Source organism: Sarcophilus harrisii, chromosome 2 (genome assembly GCF_902635505.1).
Source record: "Sarcophilus harrisii chromosome 2, mSarHar1.11, whole genome shotgun sequence".
Taxonomy (NCBI): domain Eukaryota; kingdom Metazoa; phylum Chordata; class Mammalia; order Dasyuromorphia; family Dasyuridae; genus Sarcophilus; species Sarcophilus harrisii.
In genome coordinates, this window is record NC_045427.1 from 281862331 (window position 1) to 281885181 (window position 22851).

The window sequence follows — 22851 nt, forward strand, 5'->3', positions numbered from 1 at the left end:
AGATAATGGGGAATCTCCAAAGCTGCCAACTATCAATAGCCCATCATCTCTCTCACCCTGGATTAGGGAATAAGTAGGTTTGTGTGTGACTTGTGTCCTTCCTTTCAGCTAACCTTCAGCTTTAGAAAAAATTGTGAAATTTCATTTTGCACTATTAGAAACTTCAAAATTGAGTATTAAAACCCAGACCAGAATGTTAGAACTGGAAGGCACCTTAGAACAAAGAATGTTAAGCACTGTGAGTAATTAAATACCAAAGTGAATCAAGAAAGGATTTGGAGTCAGGAAGAACTGAATTTAAATTCTGCCTTAGATGTTTGCACATTCTCTCTCTCTCCCTGAGTTTCTTCATTTGTAAAATGGGGATGATAATAGCATCTCTTTCCTAGGGTCTTTGTGAGAATAAAATGAGATAACACTTGTCAAGTACTATGTAATGCTAGCTATTATTAACTAAAAGGAAGGATGTTAGAATGTAGAACAGAAGAACTAAAAGGAACCTTAGGAAATAGAATTCTCAAATATAAAAGCATCCAAATGTAGAACTGAAAGGAATCATAAAGATCATAGAGATCAATCCCCTTATTGTGCAGAGGAAGAAATTGAAATCCTGAAAAAGAAAGGGAGTTGTTTATGGTAGCCCACCTAATTGTTTAAGGCTAAGACAAAAATCCAAGCTTCCTCATCCTCAGCTCCTGGTCAATTCCAGAGACTAAGCATCCAGTCTCCTCCCTTTCTCCAACTTTGTAGGTACTTAGAGCCCTCATACTGATTCCTTTCTGTCTCCATGACACCTAGACTTATCTTCTATGTCACCATTCTCTACTTGGAGCTACTCCCATTCAAAAAGCTTGCCTCTTCTGAACCCCACTGGCATTACTGGACATCATCAATAATGACAATTAATCTTAGTGGGAATAATCCAAATAATTCCACATTTATTTGGTAGAGTGAACCTCAGAAACTGGTAAAAATTCAGGCCATCTGAATTATGCAATATGAGATCCTTGAGATATTATGTACAAAATGATTCGTAAAACTTAAAATGCTCCATAAATGCCACCTATTATTATTGCCATTATTCTGCGTGCCTTAAAGCAGCAGTGACTGAAAGGATAATCCTGTGGAAACCATGAGCTCACTCTTTGATTAATTTAAACAGGGATCTCAGCATTCATGAGCCACTCTACTCAAAATTTTAAGAAGGTTCTGAAAATGGAAGGATATGTTATATTGAATTTGTGAGGGTATTTTATTTTTAAAATAAATCTTTCCTAATATTAAGGTCTTTTCCACTGAGAGAGGTTAGATGATCCCTAAGGTTCTACCCAACTAAAAAAATTCTTTATTATAAGGTCTTTTCCATCTCTATCATTTTATGTTTTTAGACTTGGTTTTTAGTTCTAGCTATGTTACTAAATCAGTTGAGCAACCACAGGCATGCCACACTGACACATTAGTGCTCAGTTTCCTCCTCCATAAAATGAGGAGGTTGGATTACATGGACTCTTCCAGCTTTAACATTTTATAATTCTTCTCCTCCATATGTATTTTATATGTGACTACTCATTTATATGTTGCCTTCTCCATTAACATGTAAACTCCCTAAGGGGAATGTTCTTGCCTTTCTCTGTATCCCCAACATTTGAACACAGTACTTGGCACACAGTAAGGGCTTACTAAATTCTTGTTGACTGATTGTCAAAGTCTACATCTCATTGGGTGTGGCTGATCCTTTTAGAAAATAGCAATAGTAGGGATGACACAAATAATATGAAATCCTTTTTCTAGATTAATGGATAATCATAATAAAACAATAATTACAATAGAAATAATAATCTCTATGAAAAGTTACTATGGGAAAGATGGAAACCAGCTGCATTATAGTTTCTCTGGCTACAGAACAGATTAACAGAGAGGAGCCCTTATGGAAAACTTTCCAGAAGTGCTTACTAAATAAGGGAATTGGTTTCCCAGAGAAGTTGTCAAATCTCTTTCTCAAAAATGATGAAAGACATATTTGATTTGCATTTGGATTCCTTTTGGGGTTTTTTTTTTTTTGGTTTTTATTTAATAGCCTTTTATTTACAGGATATATGCTTGGGTAACTTTACAGCATTAACAATTGCCAAACCTCTTGTTCCAGTTTTTTACCTCTTACCCCCCCCCACTCCCTCCCCTAGATGGCAGGATGACTAGTAGATGTTAAATATATTAAAATATAAATTAGATACACAATAAGTATACATGACCAAAACGTTATTCTGCTGTAGAAAAAGAATCAGACTCTGAAATATTGTACAATTAGCTTGTGAAGGAAATCAAAAATGCAGGTGTGCATAAATATAGGGATTGGGAATTCAATGTAATGGTTTTTAGTCATCTCCCAGAGTTCTTTTTCTGGGCATAGCTGGTTCAGTTCATTACTGCTCCATTGGAAATGATTTGGTTGATCTCGTTGCTGAGGATGGCCTGGTCCATCAGAACTGGTCATCATATAGTATCATTGTTGAAGTATATAATGATCTCCTGGTCCTGCTCATTTCACTCAGCATCAGTTCGTGTAAGTCTTTCCAGGCCTTTCTGAAATCATCCTGTTGGTCATTTCTTAAAGAATAGTAATATTCCATAATATTCATATACCACAATTTATTCAGCCATTCTCCAACTGATGGACATCCATTCAGTTATTTGGATTCCTTTTGAATGAGAATTCTACCACTGCAATCATTTTTTGCCAAAGCATTTTCTATTCCAAAGACCCTTGGGAAACAAAGCTTTGTTTTATGTCTTCCTAAGTGAGTCAAAAGAAGGTACAGGCTGACCTCTCTGTATATAATAGACATTTTCCTGGAAAGTTGCTTGTGTCTTCTGAGGGAGATCAGTGTCCTTAGAGTTGCTTTCCCCTCTGAAAGAGGGAGCCTATGAGTAAAAATAAAAGCAAATTGAAAAGTAGTAGTTTTGTAGTCAAGAGACTGGGGGTTCTCATCCCAACTTGACTAATAAATAATTTATGGTGTAATCAACACAAACCATCTTTTCTAAGACTCAGTTTTTTTTCCTCTGTAAAAGTAAGTTTGTATCATATGTTCTTTTTCTAAAGTTAATTTTTTTCAATTAGTAAGGATCTTTCTCTCCATCACAACTTCCCCTCACTGGAAAAAGAAAGAAAGAATGAATGAATGAAGCTCTTGCAACAAATGTACACAGTAGAGCAAAACAAATTCCTTCATTAGCCAAGTCCAAAAATGAATTTCATTCTGCATATCTATATAGTCCATTACCTTTCTGTCAGGAAGTGACAGCATTTTAGATCATTGACCTTTGGAATTATGGTTAATCATTGCTTAATCTGAGTTCTTTATTCTTTTAAAAATGCTTGATTTTTTAAAAAAGGATTTCAAGCTTTTCTTTTTTCTTTCTTTCTTTCTTTTTATTTATTATTATAGCTTTTTATTTGCAAGATATATGCATGGGTAATTTTTCAGCACTGACCTTTGCAAAACCTTCTGTTCCAACTTTTCTCCCCCTTCCCCCACCCCCTCCTCTAGATGGCAGGTAGACCAATACATGTTAAATATGTTAAAGTATATGTTAAATGCAACATATGTATATATATATGTGTGTGTATACATATATATACAGTTATCTTGTTGCACAAGAAAAATCGGATTTAGAAATAAGGTAAAAATAACCTGAGAAGGAAAACAAAAATGCAAGTGGACAATAACAGGAGTGGAAATGCTGTGTTGTGGTCCACATTCATTTCCCATAGTTCTTTCACTGGGTATAGCTGGTTCTCTTCATTATTGAACAATTGGAACTGATTTGATTCATCTCTTTGTTGAAGAAAGTCACGTCCATCAGAATTAATCATCATATAGTATTGTTGTTAAAGTGTATAAAGATCTCCTGGTTCTGCTCATTTCACTTAGCATCAATTCATGTAAGTATCTCCAGGCCTTTCTGAAATCATCCTGTTGGTCCTGGTATGGTTCCTTACAGAACAATAATATTCTGTAATATTCACATACTTTAATTTATTCAGCCATTTTCCAATTGATGGGCATCCATTTAATTTCCAGTTTCTAACTACTACAAAAAGGATTGCCACAAACAAAAAATGCTTGTTTTTACTACATTATTGTAGTATAAATTGCTCTGCTGGTACTGATGCTTATTTTACTCTTTATCAGTTCAAAGTGAAGTTCAAGTGATGCTTGTGCTCTTTACTCCTTCATTTTTGGCATAGATTTCTTTTTGTTCACCTTGATTATGTGAGATATGTTCCCCCTTTATCCTCCCCTTTTCTTTTCTAGTGTTTCCTTTGCTCCTCCTCCTTTTTCTCTTTTATTTTAAGATCATTGCATCATATCAATGTACGCCACACCAAAGTCCTCCACCTTATTTGCTTCCCTTTGTGATTCCTATTGCTATTATGGTTCTCCAGGGATGCTTGTGTAACTGCTCTCCCTCTTTCATAAGAATGCAAACACTTCATCCTTTTCAACTGCTCATTTGTGTTTACCTTTTTACTTTGTTTCTCTTTATAACTATGTTTGTTATTTCAAAATTTCTACTAAGTTTTTTCATGCTTGGAAATCCTCTATTAAATTAATAGATTTAATTTCCCACTCCCAATTCCAAACCCTACTTCCCCTTTCCTCATGTGATTATGTTTAGTTTTTTTGGCTAACTTAGCCAAAAAAACTAAACATAATCACATAGGACTTTTGGAATATGATATTCCATGATTTCCACTCTTCTATATTGTAGCTCCTAAATTTTATATGATACTAATAATGGCTCTCCAGTATTTGAATTTTTTATTTCTTGGGGCTTACAGTACTTTTTTCCTTTGACCTTAAGGTTTTAGATGTGGCTGTGAAGTTCCTAGAAGTTTTCATTTGGGAGTTTCAGGAGATAACTAATAGATTCTTTCTACTTACACTTGCCCTATGATTCTAAAGGATATGGACAAATTGATTGTTTTTCTCTGAATTTTTCAGTCTTAGGACTTTCCATTAATAATTGTAGTTATCCCATGGAATCATTAACTCTATATAGTACATTCTGATTTTCAAGGGAGTTTGTTATTTCAAGAGTTTTATATCTTTTGTGCTAAACTTAATTCTCTATCCAAATCTGTCCTCCATAACTCTAATTTTCTTTTCCTTTCCTCCATTCTTCTCCTATAATTAATAATACAATTTCAAACTCATTCCTAACTCATGCACCATTTGATTTGAGCTTAGTTTTCAAATCAATTATCAAATCCAATCACTCTAGGTAACACAGAATTACGAGCATCTCATTCTCAAGATGATGCTGAGATTTCAATCTGAAACCTCTATAAAATAGAATAACTTTATCCAGAATTATTTTTTTAATTTCTTCTTTTAAAAATATTTTTGTTTTCATTTTAAAATTTTTTCCCTCCTTCTATCCCCTTCTACTGAGAAGGCAAGTAATAAAACACCCAATATACATATGAAGCCATGTAAAACTTATTTCTGCATTAGTCATATTCTAGGTTCAGGAAACAAGAAGAAAAATAAAAGGAAAAAATGATTTAATCTTCAATATGAGTCTATCAGTTCTCTGTCTGGAGGTGAATAACATTTTTATCATAAATCCTTTGGAGTTATGGAAGATCATTGTAATGGTCAGAGTTACTAAGTCATTCACAATTGATTATTGTTATTATATTGTTGTTACTATGTTCAATGTTCTCTTGGTTCTGCTAACTGCATTTTGCATCAATTCATGTTTTCCCATTTTTTTTCTGAAACCATTCCCTTTATCAGTTCTTATAGTACAATATCCAGTACAGTTTATATCCTTTGACACATTTATATATTATAACTTGCCACCACTAAAATAAACGTTTTTGTATATGTGGAGGGTTTTCCTTCTTTTCTTCTAGATATAGACCTAGTAGCAGAATTGCTAGATTAAAGAGTATGCATTTTTTAAATAGTATTTTTTTCAATTACATGTAAAGACAATTTTTAACATTCATTTTTTAAAAATTGAGTTTCAAATTTTTCTCCCTTCCTCTCTTCCTTTGATTCTACCTAAAATGATAAGCAATTTGATAAAGGTTATATATGTGCAATCATGTAAAAACACATTTCCTTATTAGTCATTTTTCTGAGAGAAGAAACAGACCAAAAGGCAAAAAAAAAAAAAAAATCTTTGAAAAAAATAAAGTGATAATAGTATGCTTTGGTCTGCATTTAGATTACATCTGTTCTTTCTTTGGATGTGGATAGCATCATGAATTTTTTGGAATTGTCTTGGATCATTGTATTGCTGAGAAGAGCTAAGTTATTCATAGTTGATCATTGCACAATGTTATATGCACAGTTTTATAGCCCTTTTGGGCATAGTTTCAAATTTTTCTTCAAAATGATAGGACCATTTCTCAACTCTACTGGAGTATGAATGTCCCAGTTTTTGTACATCTCCTTAAGCATTTGTCATTTTCCTTTTCAGTCACATTAGCCCATCTTGATAGGTGTTTTAATTTTCATTTCTCTAATTATTAATGATTTTGAGCATTTTTTTCATATGATCATCAATACTTTTGATTTCTCCACCTCAAAACTGCTTATTTATATCTTTTGAATATATATTAGGGAATGATGCTTGTTTTTTTTATTATTATTTAATAAGTCTAGCTCAATTTTCTGAGCCAAATGAATCAAAAATGAGGCTTCTATTACAGAAGTTTGCTATAAAAATGTTTTTTGTTTTTTTTTACAAGTTTACTGTTTTTCTTCTAATTTTGTCTTTGGATTTTTTGTGCAAAAACTTTTAAATTTTCTTTAATCAAAATTACTGTTTTTACCTCCTATGAACTTCTCTGTCTCTAGTTTTATCATGAACTCTTCTCCTATTCATAAATATAAAATAGGCAATTTTCCCCCATACTCTCCTAATCTGCTTATAACACCCTTTCTGTTTAAATCCTGTACTCATTTGAGGTCAACTTGGTATATGGTGTGAGATATTGCTCTATGCCTAGTTTCTGATAGACTCCTTTCCAGTTTTCCCAGCAGTTTTTTTTAATCAAATAATGAGTTCTCGCCCTAATAGCTGGGAATATTTGAGTTTATGAGACATTAAATTACTGCATTCATTTGCTTCCAGAATTGCTTCTAAAGCCTAACTTATTATGACCTTTCAGAACAGTTTGGGCCTTAAATAGCATTTGGCTTTGACTCCCATTACTTTCATCCTAGGTTCAAGGTATTTTCTGTAATATATCCTATAAAGTTGAAGAAAGAGTAGCTTGGTATCCTAGAAAGTACTGGACTTGGAATCAAGAGATTCCAAAGTATTGGACTTGAAATCAGGATGCTGAGTTCCAGTTTCATTTTTCACCATTTATTAATCATTTGACTTAAAGCAAGTTGTTTTAGCTTATGAGTTTTAGTTTCCTCATCTGTAAAATGGCAGTATTTGTATTACCTCATGGGAAAACACTTTTAAAAATCCAGATTCTGTAATTAACTGTCTTTTCTAATAAAATGACTATTGAACTTCAAATCAAAGGAATTAGGTTCAAATTCTTCCTCTGTCATTGTATGATCTTGATCAAATCTTTGGACTTAGTTTACTCATTTGATAAATGAAATTGGACTAGTGGGTCCCTCAGATCTTAAGATCTTCTAATTCTTAAATCATGGAAATAATGACATGACTTGAATCCTGGAGATTATGGGCCTAGAGATACAGATGAATTTAGAAGCAGATGGCCAGAAAATGTGATAATTTTTTTTAAAATGATGCTTTCCACATAGCTGATCCATGCAAATTCACACGAAAACTACTCCCACAAAAATGAATATTAAAATTTGGAAAAGGGGCAGCTAGGTAACACAATGGATAAAGCACCAGCCCTGAAGTCAGGAGGACCTGAGTTCAAATATGACCTCCAGACACTTAACACTGCATAGCTGTGTGACCCTAGGCAAGTCACTTAACTCCAATTGCCTCAGCAAAAAAAAAAAAAAAAAAATTGGAAAAGGAGATCTGTAAGGTCCCCTCCAATTCCGAGATTCTAGTTTCTCTGACAGCTAGTGTATCCAGGGAAGCCTGATCAATGTGTCAATTAACAAGAATTCATTAAGCATCTATTCTGTGCCTGGTATCATAGGAGGCAATATTGCAATATTGATCAGGCTTCCCTGGATACAGATAAAGATAAAGTGGGATACAAATAACTTTTGGATTGGGTTCTACCTCTTATTGAATTCATTATCTCCCTTTTTCCTAAAAGAAGGGGGGAAAAGAGGAGCAGAGGAAATGCAAGAACCCCACAACCTTAATTTTCAAATAAAAAGAGAGGAAATGAGGGTAGGCCATCACAAAATGGGAGGTTGCCCAGTGTTTTTCTTTCTCTGTTAAAGCAAACACCATAAGGCTCCTTTTCTCCCATGGAAAATGTTTTGATTAATATGTCAGGAAACATGACTCAGTCGATGCTTTTCTCAGGGCCCATACAGGAAATTTGGGTGCCAGTGATTCCAACTGCCACTGTTTGTTTCCTCACTCCCCCTTTGATATTCACAGCCTGGCAGGACTGTCTCCACCCTGCTCCCAACTTCCCTCCCCTTATTCCTCCAACCCCCAGTCTTCCTTTTCTATAAGGACTTGAGAAATAATGGGGCAGTTTACTCTAGAGACATAGAACTGAGATCTCCCTCTACCCAAATGGCCCTGAGGGGGACCTGGAACTTGGTGGAAAGGTCCAGTTGCTTAATACCAAATCCTGAGGGTTCTTACAAGAGTCATGACCAGTATATTCAAGCAAGTTGACCCTGAACCCAAGCTTTGAGAAATGCAGGGACAGGTAATTGAGAAGTTGAAGGCACAGACTTGAGGCTCATATAAACACTACCCTATAGCAAAGTAAATAGGATTGATATGATATCAGGGCAGGGTACCGAAGGAGAGGGGTGGCAGGAATGGGTGAGGATTCCTGGTTCTCCAAGGGGTGAGTTCACAGTGAAGGAAATTCGCTAAATTCAAAGGCTGTGGTAAAAAAAAAGGTTTTTTTTTATTAATGTCATGTTTCTGATGACATCATAGTTATTGCTAGTATTCTTTCCCCTTCTCATTCCAGAGAGTCATTCCAATTTAACAAATGGTAATTTTTTTAGAAGGGGAAAAATGCACACAACTAATTGATATACAAAAGCATGAAGTTTAAAACAACTGGTGGACCTCCTACCTCCATAAAAGAAGAATTAGGGATGTCTTGCCATGTCTTTTCATTTGAGTCCTGCTTCATCTTTATAATTTTGTTATATTCACTTTTGATTTTTTTGGTGTGTGGATTGTTCTTTCTATTTACATTGTAATTATTATGCTATTGTTTTCTTGACTCTATTTCACTCTGTATCAGTTCATGCAAATCTTTCCATTCTTCTCGGTATTCATCACATATATAATTTTTTACAACAAAGTAATATTCTTTTTTTAATAGTTTTTTTTAATTTTCAGAACACATTCAAAGATAGTTTTCAGCATTCTTCCTTGTAAAATCTTGTGTTTCAAATTTCTCTCTCCCTTCTCCCTTCCCCTTCCCCTAAACAGCAAGTAATCCAATCTATGTTAAACATATGCAATTCTCTTATACATATTTCCACATTTATCATGCTGCACAAGAAAAATCAAATCAAAAAGGAAAAAAGAAAAAGAAAAAAAAATGCAAGCAAACAACAAAAAAGATTAAAATACTATGTTATGATCCACACTCAGTCCCCACAGTCCTCTATCCATCACAAGACAATTGAAACTGGACTGAATAAAATGTTCTCTTAATTCTACTCCACTTGGCATCAGTTCATGTAAGTTTCTCCAGGCCTCTCTGAAATCATCCCACTGATTGTTTCTTATAGAACAATAATATTCCATAACATTCATATACCATAACTTATTCAACCATTCCCCAATTGATGAGGATCCACTCTGTTTCTAATTCCTTGCCACCACAAAAAGGGCTGCGACAAACATTTTTGCACATGTAGATCCTTTCCCCCCCTTTTTTATGATCTCTTTGGGATACAGGCCCAGCAGAGATGCTGCTGGATCAAAGGGTATACACAGCTTGACAGCCCTTTGGTCATAGTTCCAAATTGCTCTCCAGGATGGTTGGATCAGTTCACAACTGCATCAACAATATATTAGTGTCCCAGTTTTCTCACATCCCCTCCAACATTTATCATTATCTTTTCCTGTCATCTTAGTTAATCTGAGAGGCATATAGTGGCACTTCACAGAGCTGCCTTAATTTGCATTTCCCTAATCAATTGCAATTTAGAGCTTTTTCATATGACTAGAAATAACTTTAATTTCTTCATTTAAAAATTGTCTGTTCATCTCCTTTGACCATTTATCAATTAGAGAATGGCTTGTATTTTTATCAAAATAATATTCCATTATTTTTATGTATCACAGTTTGCTTACCCATTCTTCAAATGTATAGACATCTACTTTGTTTCCAGTTCTTTGCTATCACAAAAAAATCTCTGCTATAAATTTTTTAAAATCTTATTTAATATTTTTCTCAGTTACATGTAAAAACAATTTTTACATTCTTTTTTTTTTCAAATCTTGAGTTCCAAATTCTCTCCCTCCCCACCCTCCTCAATGAGATGGCAAATAATTTTACCTAGGTTATACATGTGTAGTCATACAAAATACATTTTCATGTGCTACAAATATTTTGCAGTATATAGAGATTTTTTTTCTTATCATTAGCATCTTTGGGATATAAGCTTAATAATGGAATCTCTGGTTCAAATGGTATGGACATCTTGGTCACTTTATTTGTATAATTCAAAATTACTTTCCAAAATGGTTATATCATTTAAAAACACAATCTCTCCAATATTGAGTATTGCCATTTTAGTTATCTTTGCAGATTTTCAGGATATGAAATGAAATTCCAGGGTTGTTTTGATGTGCACTTCTCTTATCTGGAACATTTTTTCAGGTGGTTATGAATGCATTTCAATTCTTTTGCATATCCTTTGGGCCACTTATTACTCATTTTTTGGGAATAGTTATTAGTAATCGATATGTTACTATATATAATATGCATACAACATATATAATGAATTACTAATATAATACCATATTATATATACACATATACATATTTGTATATGTGTATATATACACACACATATCTTGAATACGAAACCCTTATCAAGAAATTTGATACAAAGATTATTTTCTCATTCAATTACTTCTCTTCTTCTCCTTCGTGCATTAATTTTGTCTATCCAGAAGTTTTTCAGTTTGATGTAATTCATTTTATATATTTTATTCTTTAAAATTGCTTTTATCTCTTATTTGGTACCTATATTTCCAAGGGGTGAGGGAAAGATAGAGAATTAGAAATTACTCCTCCTCCCCAAAAATTTGCCTGCAGATTTAGACATTTTTGAATGATTTATTTTTATTAAAGAAGCTAAGGAAGACACAAAAACCTGATCTCAGATGGCCTTTCTTTGTCTGACCCTCTGTGGATTTGGGGGGTTAATATAAGGGAATTACCATTGGCAAAAGGGCCTGGAATATTGAATCAATTCCTTCTCTCTGTTTGGCCCCTCTTAAATCTGCATGATTCTAATTTATTCAGTCTTGTGGGTCTTGTGACTAGTTAGTCAGATTAGTCTTCTTCAAATGATAGGAATACTAGATTCTCCTTTTTCACACTTTGGCTCATTAATATACACCTGGGATTGTCCTGGGAATGATTTACTTATAGCTTAAGCCTAAGGTGTTTCCCCAAAAGGAGAAGTAAAAAGGTACACAATATACAATTTATATTAGGTATAAGATTTATTTTTTTTTAAAAAGTGCTAAAGCATAAAAGGAAACTTTTCACCAGACTGAATTAACACTCAGAACAATTCAGTAACTTAACTTATAAGTATAGTTATACTTTCTTAGAATTCACATTTAAATCTCATCAGCCCATTGGATTGCTGATTAGACATTTTACATTTCACTCAGGCTTTACTATGTCCAAAAAAATTCTGAGTTAATCCTATTTGTCACTTTTTTTTCCTTCATTGGTTATTTTTTTTGGTTATATATGTATATTAACTTTAAAAATACACATTTCTTTATGAATCATATTGTAAGAGAAAAATAAGAATAAAAGAGTAAAACCACAAAAAAGAAAAAAACAAAAACAAAAAAGAAGTGAACATATCATGTATTGATTTATATTCAATCTCCATAATTCTTTTTCTGGATACAGATGGTGTTTTCTATCCAAAGTTTATTGGGATTGTCTTGAATCACTGAACCAGTGAGAAGAACCAATCTTTCATAGTTAATCATTGCACATTTTGCTGTTACTATCAGACTATCCTTTTGGGGAGGATGGGACAGAGAATGATAGGTCAAGGCAGCTGCAGCACCACAATGCTATTTCTATCTACATAAGGAAGATAAGGATAATAAGACTGTACACATAAGGTAGGGCCAGAAAATGTTGTGAAAGCCAAGCTTCTTTTATTGCTATTTATCTTAGTTGCTTGAAACTAGCATTTGGTTCATTTTGGAATGGAGGCCATTATTTATTTATCTAGGGGTGGTGGTATAGTAGAAAGAGTAGAAGATACTGAACCAGAGGAACTTAGGGGCCATCTATTACACCCACACACCCCACTCCCACCCACTTAATATTCCAACTGAGATATTAGTAGGGTTATGCTGGAGCTAGCTCCTGAGAACTGGTTGTTAAATTTTCAGTTTAAACATTTACACCTTAGAAATCCTCAAAGCTACAATGCAAGGCTTGATTTATTGTTTTCTTGTTTAAATAAAGTGATGTAGAATTACTAATAATGAAGATTAAATTTTAAAATGCTTCATGTATTTTTGGATCGATTATTAAATATTTACTGGCACACATTATAATAGGGGGTCTAGAGATATTAAATGATCTGCTCAAAGTCAATAGCTAATGGAGTCACAGTAAAAAACTGTGGTCTCCAGAGTCCCAATCAGTGCTCTTTTTTCCTAAACCCACTGCAGAAAGTCTGGGTTTTGGTTCCAGCTCTGCACTTGATAGTAAGCACTTGAGCAAGTAACTTCTCTTCATCTTATCTGTAAAATGAGGATTTTCATGGTTCATGACCTGTCTGACTCAGAATTGTTGAAAGGATCAAATGAGATGACAGATGGGAAAAGCTCTGTAAACTATAGTGCTAATAAAAATATAAGGCAGTTTTGTTATTATTTCCTATCTTTTCTATAATTGGTTCTTGAAGAGCAGGAGAATCAAATGCTCTTTAGCCTGGGTCTTCCTTTGGTCACTGTTTGAACAGCTGTGAATTTCCTGGTAACCTCAAATAGGATCTAGTGGGAGCAGGTCAGTTTTCCTCTATAGGAAAGGGACTAGGATGGGATGGGTTTCCTTTGAGTCTATTGTAAGATTTATACTAAAAACATGGTTGATGGAAGGGAGAGAAGAAAGATCTCTTTCTCCTCTTTCTTCTATGACTTCAGGGGCTGAAGGGAAATTTCTTTTTAGGGGCTAGATCCTTTAATTTTCTAGCTTCTGCCTGAACTAATTACTAGTTTGTTTGTTTTTTTAAATTTTCAATGTACACTGCTTTATTAGAATCATGTTGAGAGAAAAATCAGAGCAAAAGAAAAAAACCATGAGAGATTTAAAAACAACAACAACAAGAGAAAGAAGTGAACAGAGAGTGTGTTGATTTACATTCAAGCTCCTTAGGTCTTTTTCTGTATACGTTTTCTGTCCAAAGTCTATAGGAATTGCTTTGGATCACTGAATCACTTAGAAGGACCAAGTCTTTCATAGTTGATCATCGCACATTCTTGCTGTTACTGTGTACAAGGAATTCTTGGTTCTGCTTGTCACTCAGCATCAGTTCATGTAAATCTTTCCAGACCTTTATATAATAAGGTTGTTCATCATTTTTAATAGAACATCAATATTCCATTACCTTCATATACCACAATTTATTCAGCCATTCCCCAATTGATGGGCATCCACTCCTTTTCCAATTCTTTGTTACCACAAAGAACTCCTACAAATATTTTTACACATGTGTGTCCCTTTAACTCCTTTATGATTTCCTTGGGAAACAGATCCAGATTACTAGGTCTTTAAGGTCCATTAAAGTGTGTGGCTAATATTCAGTTAACCAATGATAACTGCATCTTCCAATTTAATCAAGAAACTTTTCCCATATTTTAAAAAATAAATTAGGGTTAGAAAGGTCTTTATAGTTTAACCCCCTAATCTACCTGTGATTATACTTTGAGCTCATGGGTTGGTCAGGGATTAATTCCTCACTACCCTCCCCCAACTTTATCCATATCTATATCTATATATGTTTCTGTATGTTTCTTTAATCTTCATCTTCCCTTCATGTACTTTTTAATTTTTTAAATTTAAATTATCTTTTTTGGTGATTTCTATTCTTTGGTTAAGAATCTTTCTTCCAGCATCCCTTACCATTTTGGGAAAATTACTTCATTTGGTTCTCTTCCCTTTTTTTTTTCTGATGGGCCTTTTTATATTAAGGTGAGAATTTATTTTGAGTCTTTTGTGTTATATGGTATGAAGATGTTGATCTAAACTTGATTTCTGTCAGTGAATATTTAATAGCTATTTTTGTTTAGAGAACAAAGGTGTAGAGTTAGGAAAACACAAGACATGTATTAGGGGATGGAAAATAGTAATGTGGCTACAACAGAGAATATAAGAGGATTAAGGAAGGAAGGAAAAATATAAGGGCATCTTAGATCTTACTAATATTTATATATTTCTTGCACTTAACATAGCTTCTTAAACATAGTAGAACAGTAGAGTTTGCATAGAAGGGGGAGTCAGAAGATATGGTTCAAATCTCAGCTCTATGAATAACTAGTCAAATGACTTTGAACAAGTCACTTCTTTGGAGAACAATAACTTTATTTGCGAAATGAGGGGATCAGACTAAATGATCTCTGAAGTCCCTCCAAACTTTTAATCCTTTGCCAAAAGGCTTATTCAAAGATCTCTGCTAATCAGAATTAATCTGATACTAGGATTTCTCTCCTTTCTTTCTTGTTAGAAGGTGTACTTTGATCATTGGCTGTGATAAAGCAACTGATCAGAAACAGCCTCTCATGAAGAAGTTGCTTTCTAGAAAGGAAAAGAACCATGGAAGCAAATGAAATGATGGTTAACATTAAATGTACTCCTTGAGGTCCAGGAATAGACAGTAATCTGATTGAATTAGGCACTTAATGAAACTGCTTTTCATTGGAATAAGTGATGGCAAATGAGATATACAGGTTTAATACTAAAAGCTTAGTTGGCTTGAATGACTAATGAATTAGCTTGCCTCCCATAGGATATCTCCTGGACTGTTCTTATCTAGCCTTGTTATCTGTGGCATCCCTTGAGCATAAAAATATACATATACCCATAGTTGTATATATAACCTATGCTTAAATATGTGCATGTATTTACATACATATATACTAAAGGGTTTACATATATGTATATGTATACTTTGCAGTAATCGGAAAGGAATAAACATTGAGTGCATACTTCATACACCAGACACCATGCTAAGCATTTTTACAAATATTATTTCTTTTTTTCTTTTCTTTCTTTCTTTCTTTTTTTTTTTTTTTTTTTTTTTTTTTTTTTTTTTTTTGGCAAAGTAATTGGGGTTAAGTGACTCGCCCAGGATCACACAACCAATAAATACTAAATTCTGAGGTCCAGATTTGAACTCAGTGCTCCTGACTTCAGGGCCAGTGCTCTATCCATGGTGTCATCTAGCTATCACCTTATTACATGGGGATAGAGACTGGACCTGTGATTTCATTGGTATAGGAAACTCCCAGGTGAGAAGATTCTGAGCAATGCAAGTTAAAGCACCTTTGTATTCTCAGAGAATTGCAGAGCGCATGGAGAGATATTGAGACTTGCCCAGGATCACACAGTCAGCACATGTCAGAGGTGGGGCTTGAATCCAGATCTCACATTGAAGCCAGTTCTTTGTCATGCTGGCCCTCCCACTGTAGAAACACAATTTTATATATATATATATATATATATATATATATATATATATATAATATGTATATGAATATGTGTAAGTGTGTATATATATGCATGAATAGATATACTATGTATTATAGTGTATTGTATTATACAAAATATCAAAGAAGTATCACAGCATACTCTGGTGCATATTTTCCTGTATTATGCATGTTCTGCATATATGTTTTTATTTAGCTGTTTAGTAGTGTAAGTAATGCTCAAAACCCATAGTTCCCATCTCTAGGAAGGTGGAAGATCCAGTCGTGTACAACTTTGTATGATCTCATTTGTTCATGAGATTTTCTTGGCAAAGATACTGGAGTGGCTTGCTATCTCCTTCTCCGGTCTGTGTCCATTTTACAGATAAGGAACTGAGCCAAAGGGGTTTAAGTGACTTGCATGAGAATTGTTTGAGGCATATATACTGCATATAGAATATATTAATATAATATATAAATAGTGTCTATAACATGCATAATATTATTTGCACTAAATTATATTTCATGCATATATGAATATATGTAGAATAACATACATATATATGTATATATATATGTATATATATATATGTAGAATAACATACATAAAGCATTGTGGCATTCCTAATAATAGCTAACATTTCTAGTACTTTATCCCCAACATCCCTGTTAGGTAAGTAATGGAAGTATCATATCCATTTTATAAATGTGGAAACTGAGATTAGAAAGGATGAGTTGCCTGCGGTCATACAATAAATGTGGCAGAGCCAAGACTCCAGTTTGGATCTTCTAATTTTAAATCCATTACTCTTTTCACTGTATCACAGCTGCTTCTATATTCTATGCCTCCCCTGTTCAGAACTCTGTATTAAGTACTGATCAGTATGCAAACAACAATAAGATATGGTCCCTACCCAAAGGAGTTTGCAGGTTAGTAGAGAGACAGTTACAGAAAGAAACAAAGTCTCAGGGGTGGAAGTGGTCTTAGGTGCCATTCACTACACCTGAACCTATACAACTTTCCCAACAACTAGTCATCTAGTCTCCATTTGGAGACCTCAGGTGATGAAGGAACTTACTCCTTTCCAAAGCAGCAAATTCCACTTTTTTACATTTGCAATTGTGAGGACATTTTTACATATGCTGAACCTAAACCTAAATAGGTGAAATTTCTATCTTTTACTCCTTCCTCCTCTACATCTCCCTCTCCCTCCCACTTTCTCTCTTCCTCCTCCCCCTTCCACCTCCTCTCTACTTCTCTTCCCATCTTCTACCTTCTCTTCCTCTTCCTCCTCCTCCTCTTCCTCCTCTTTTCTTCTTCTTCTTCTCTTCTTCTTCCTCTTCTTCTTTTCTTCTTCTTCCTCCTCTTCTTCCTTTTCCTTCTTCTTCCTCCTTCTCCTTCTCTTCCTCCTCCTCTTCCTCTTTTTTCTTCTCCTGTTCCTCCTCCTCTTCCTCTTCCTCCTCTCCTCTCCTTTTCTTCTATTTGGGTTAAATTCAAATTCAGTCTCAGTCACTTCCTGGCAGTGTGATTCTGGGAAAGCTATTTGCTTCAGTTTCCTCATCTGTAAAATGAGCAGGGGAAGAAAATGGTGAACCACTTCAGAATTTTTTCCTAAGAAAACCTCAAATGGGGTCATGAAGAATTGGACAAAACTGAAAAATAACTGAATCAAATAAGCAATGAAGAACCAAAATTCATGTAAAGGCACACTGAATTGGAAGTCAGGGAACCTGGGTCTAAATTCTGTCCTCACTATATATTGCTTCTGTGATTTTGGGCAAAATTAAATGTAAAACCCTTGAAAACAGGGCAATTTTTTTTGTTTTATTTCATAAGTGCCTAGCAGCGTGCCTGGCATGTAATAATAAATTAGGTTGCCTTAAATTAAATCTAATATGGAGATGGGAGCTATGAGTGTGGAGCATTACCTATACCATAAGATTGGATTGATGTATTGATTAGTTTTTCTTTTTTCTTTTCTAAGAGATGGATCTCTAGGTGAAGGTGGAGGATGGGATATATTTGGAAATGATAATTATGTTTAAAAAAAATCAATGCCTTTTAAAAAAAATGACTGAGACATAAACTGACTCTCCCTTTCCCCTTCTCTTTCCCTCTTTCTTCCTCTTCTTCTTTCCTTTTTCCTCACTTCCTCTTCCCTCTCTTTTTCTCTCTCCTCCTCTCCTTCCCCTTCTCTCCCTAGTCATTTTATCTCTGGGTCTCAGTTTCCTCTAAAAACAAGAGAGTTACACTCAGTAGTCCACTCCAGTCTAAGTCATAAGATTTTTGAAAGGGAAAATGGCCCGAGTCAGATCTGTGCATTAAAAAGATTGTTTGGATAGCTTTGTGAATCATGGAATAGAGAAGGGAAGAAAGAAGTTGGGAGATCACTTGGAAGGTTATTACAATTTGATAATCCAGGAAAAAGGTGAAGCGGGATTGAAATGCTGAGGTGGCCATGGAAGTGGATGTTTATGTTTAAGAATTCCCTCTGAGGCTTGAATCCCCTTGATCCTGCCTCTCTCAACCCCTGCCTAGCAGCAGAAGGAACACAATCAGGAAAATACAGCCCTAAAGCTTTAGCTCTTAACCCTGGTGATTTTATTGGCATTCTGGCCAGTGTCATAAAGGAAATTGATTTTTAGTTTTTAAGGCAGTGGAGTTTTACTGAAGGATGGTTGCCAGGCAACGTGTGGCCAAGGGCTTTATTGGCTTGGAGGCTTCTGTAAAGAAGGCAGCCCAGCAGCAAGTCTAATGGGAAATATCCCAGGAAGCTTTGCTCAAGGATGCTCTTTTATCACTATAAAGACTCTCTCTCTCTTCCTTTCTCTTTCCCTCCTTCTTCCTCTCTTCTTCTTTCCTTTTTCCTCACTCCCTCTTCCTTCTCCTTTTTTCTCTCTCTCTTCTTCCTCTTCTCTCCCTATTCCCTTCTTCCTCTCCCTTTCTCCTTCTTTATCTTTATCCCTCTTTTCCTCTTCTTCTTTTTCTTTCCCTTTTTCCTCTTTTTTTCTCCTCTTTCTTCTCTCTCTCTTCCTCCCCTTTCTCCTCTCCCTCTTCTTCCCCTCTCCTCCCCAATTACAGATGAGGAAACTGAGGCAGGCAGAGGTGAAGTCACACAGCTGGTTAGTGTCCAAGCTAGATTTGAACTCATGTCTTTCTGACTCCAGATCAATTCTCTATCATTGTGCCACTTAGTTCAGTATTTAGTGATATTTAGATTAATGTAACAAGGTGAAAGACTCATTGTCCTGAAAATTAGTACTAGAGATTGGGAAGTGAGACAATCACCTTAGATGCTACAAGGATGTGGGTACAATGGTAAATGCTTCTTTTATATTTTTCTTTTTAATGATAATTAAACCTTTCTTTTTAAAAAGGTATTGATTTATTTTATTTTCATATCATTTTCATTTCCAAATATATCTTCCACTGCCTTAGAGAGCAATCTTTTAGAAAAGAAAAAAGAAAAACTAATCAATGCATCAATCCAGTCTTATAGTAATGTGGGTAATGTTCCACACCCATAGGCCCCATTTCTAAAAGATGAGAAGATCTGCATTTTCTTTAGGAATTTCTTCAAGGAATTAGGGATTTAGGGATTACCTTGCTCATTATAATTATCCAAAGTTCAGTTATAACAGAAAATTTTTAATAGTACTTTTATAATGCACATATTTTTGTTGACAGAAATTTCTACTCTCTGTAGTCCACTGATAGTTTTGGGAGTAGTTTTTTTTTGGGAAAAGTCAAATAATTGCTAATAGACAGTGACACACATAGAACACACCTTTTACACCTTGTTCAGGTTGCATAAATGTCAGGGTAGTCTGGTCTCATTTTGTCTCTGTTACTGACTAGCAGTGCTCTTATGATCTTATGATTGGATGAAGCTACTTTCCAAGGGTTTGGAGGGTGGGAGATAAGGGAGATGCTGGAGTAGGGGCTGGGAGGGTATAGCAGTGGATGAAGATTGCTTTCTAGAATTGCCACAAGGTGGCATAGTAAATCTCCAACTCCCCAGAAGGAACAAAAATCTAGCCTAGGAGTAGGGGAAACTTCCTAGGAATAGGAGAGAATTGGCAGTATCTTTTTGCTAAAGTGTTTCAGGAATGATAATACTGACAGTAGGTTGATAGTTATCCTGAGAATGCTAAAACTTATACTGCCAATTTAATAAATTACCCAGAGGATTCTAAGGACATAGACATTAGAGGAGAAAAGTAATTAGGAATGAGTTTTGAGAGCTGGAATGTACCCCTTGAGGGTGAGGGGTTGGGTGGGGTGGGAAAAATAAGATAATTACTTTAGACCAGAGATAGGACTAGTTATATGAAAGGTAGGTAGCTGCTGAAGGAATAGGAGCAATGAGAGTCATTCTTATGATTACACAATATTTTTTTAATGCCAGAAAACTTTGCTTAAATGAAAAGTAGGGTGTTTTTTTTTTGTTTTTTTTTTTTTGTTGTTGTTGTTCCAGAATAAGTTAAATTGTTAGGGTAGCCTAGAATAATGGCTTCAAAATCAGGAAGATCTGGATTCAAGTCCTATTTCTGACAATGTGACTGTGGGAAAGTCACTTCTCAGAACCCCCAGGCAATTCTTTAAGGGTAGAAGTAGCTGAGGAGGATATACTTTTATAGTGGGTACTCCTCATCTAGTCTCCTCTTTCCTGATGAAATCATGTCTGCTGCCCCCCCAAAGAGGTGAAGATTCAAAGCCCCTAATAAACTGTCAGAGAAAGAACATAGGAGAAGAAAGGGGAGGGAGGGAAGAAGTGGGAAGTGAAGGCAAAGCAGGGTACCAAACCCAGTAAGAAAGGAGAATTATAGGCATATTCCCTTCAGAGAAACTGGAAGTTTGTATTACATTACTACCTAAAGGCAAAAGTCAAAGCCATCTGTCCTGCTTTCTGGTTCTAATAATAAGAGGATATTATTTTCATCTACAAAGATGATTCTCCTGAACAGTAATATACTTCCCAATAACAATAGTTCAATTCCTATAGTGCTTTGTAATTCACAAAGCCTTCTTTTCAGAACATCCTGGCTCAAGTATTTTTATTCCCATTTTTGCTGTGAGTTTAAGGGTTTTTTGCTAATCCATTTTTGCACATGTGGGTACTTTCCCTTTTTTAAGATCTCTTTGGGATATAGACCCACTAGAGACACTGCTGGATCAAAGGGTATGCAGTTCTATAGCCCTTTAGGCATAGTTCCTTAAGAGCATCCTTATCCTGCTGCTTGCCTCAGCCCAGAAGGTAACTCCTTTGCATTTTCTGAACTGAACAGAACCAAAAGCAGTTGCTAACAAACTCTCACCTCTTTACCTGGATACCTTGCTATGTTTGCACAGAAAGAACAAAATTTTTCTTGCACTTAGAATGTAAACTGCATTTTTTAAAAAATAACTTCCTCACTTTCACAATTCTTAGTACATAGTAGGTACTTAAATTCTTAGTGTTGCTAATATAATTTAGATTAATGGAATGACTAGTCTTTTTTAAATAGCTTTTTATTTACAAAACATATGCATGGGTAATTTTTCAGCATTGACAATTGCAAAACCTTTTGTTCCAATTTTTCCCCTCCTTCCCCCCACTCTCTCCCCCAGATGGCAGGTTGACCAATACATGTTAAATATGTTAAAGTAAAAGTTAAATACAATATATGTATACATGTCCATATAGTTATTTTGCTGTACAAAAAGAATCAGACTTTGAAATAGTGTACAATTAGCCCGTGAAGGAAATCAAAAATGCAGGCGGACAAAAAGAGGGATTGGGAATTCTACGTAGTGGTTTATAGTCATCTCCCTGAGTTCTTTCTCTGGGTATAGCTGGTTCAATTCATCACTGCTCTATTGGAAATGATTTGGTTGATCTCATTGCTGGAGGTGGCCACGTCCATCAGAATTGATCATCAAATAGTCTTGTTATTGAAGTATATAATGATCTCCTGGTCCTGCTCATTTCACTCAGCATCAGTTCGTGTAAGTCTCTCCAGGCCTTTCTGAAATCATCCTGTTGGTCATTTCTTACAGAACAATAATATTCCAAAATATTCATATACCACAATTTATTCAGCCTGAACGAGATGAGGTGAGATCTTTCAAGACAGTTATGAAAATTGAGTAAGGCTTCATCTACTTCAGAGTTTGAGTAGGCCTGAAGGTTTTTGAGCATTGATCCAAGGGCATATTTAAGTCCCCTTCCTGCTATCCTCCCATGACATCATTTCCCCCTTATTTCAGTCAAATGTGGGCAACTATGTACTTATTGGTCAAATTCAATTTCTTGGGTAGTTCCCGAGTTTAAAATGTAAAATCCTCAGCCAATGAGGATGAGGGTCAGTGGTGGGAGGGGGTATTTGCTTTAGGAATTAAAAGTGTTAACCCTGCCCCCAGAAGGTTCTTCCTCCCTTCCATAGTCTGCTCCTTGGGGGACGCCTTTCTGGCCAGAATGTATAGTAAACTTTGCTTTGCTTCTAGAGATCTCTCCAGCTTTTTTTTTTTTTTTTAATGGTGACTGCTCACCATTTCTGAACCACACAAGCCATTCCCCAACTGATGGGCATCCCTTCAGTTTCCAGTTTCTGGCCACTACAAACAGGGCTGCCACAAACATTCTTGCACATACAGGTCCCTTTCCCTTCTTTAAAATCTCTTTGGGATTGGAAGGACTAGTCTTGATTCCAAGGAGCATAAGTGGATGGATTGGAAATTATTGATTTGTTGATTAGTTTTGCTAAATTGTTTCTTTTTGTTATAGG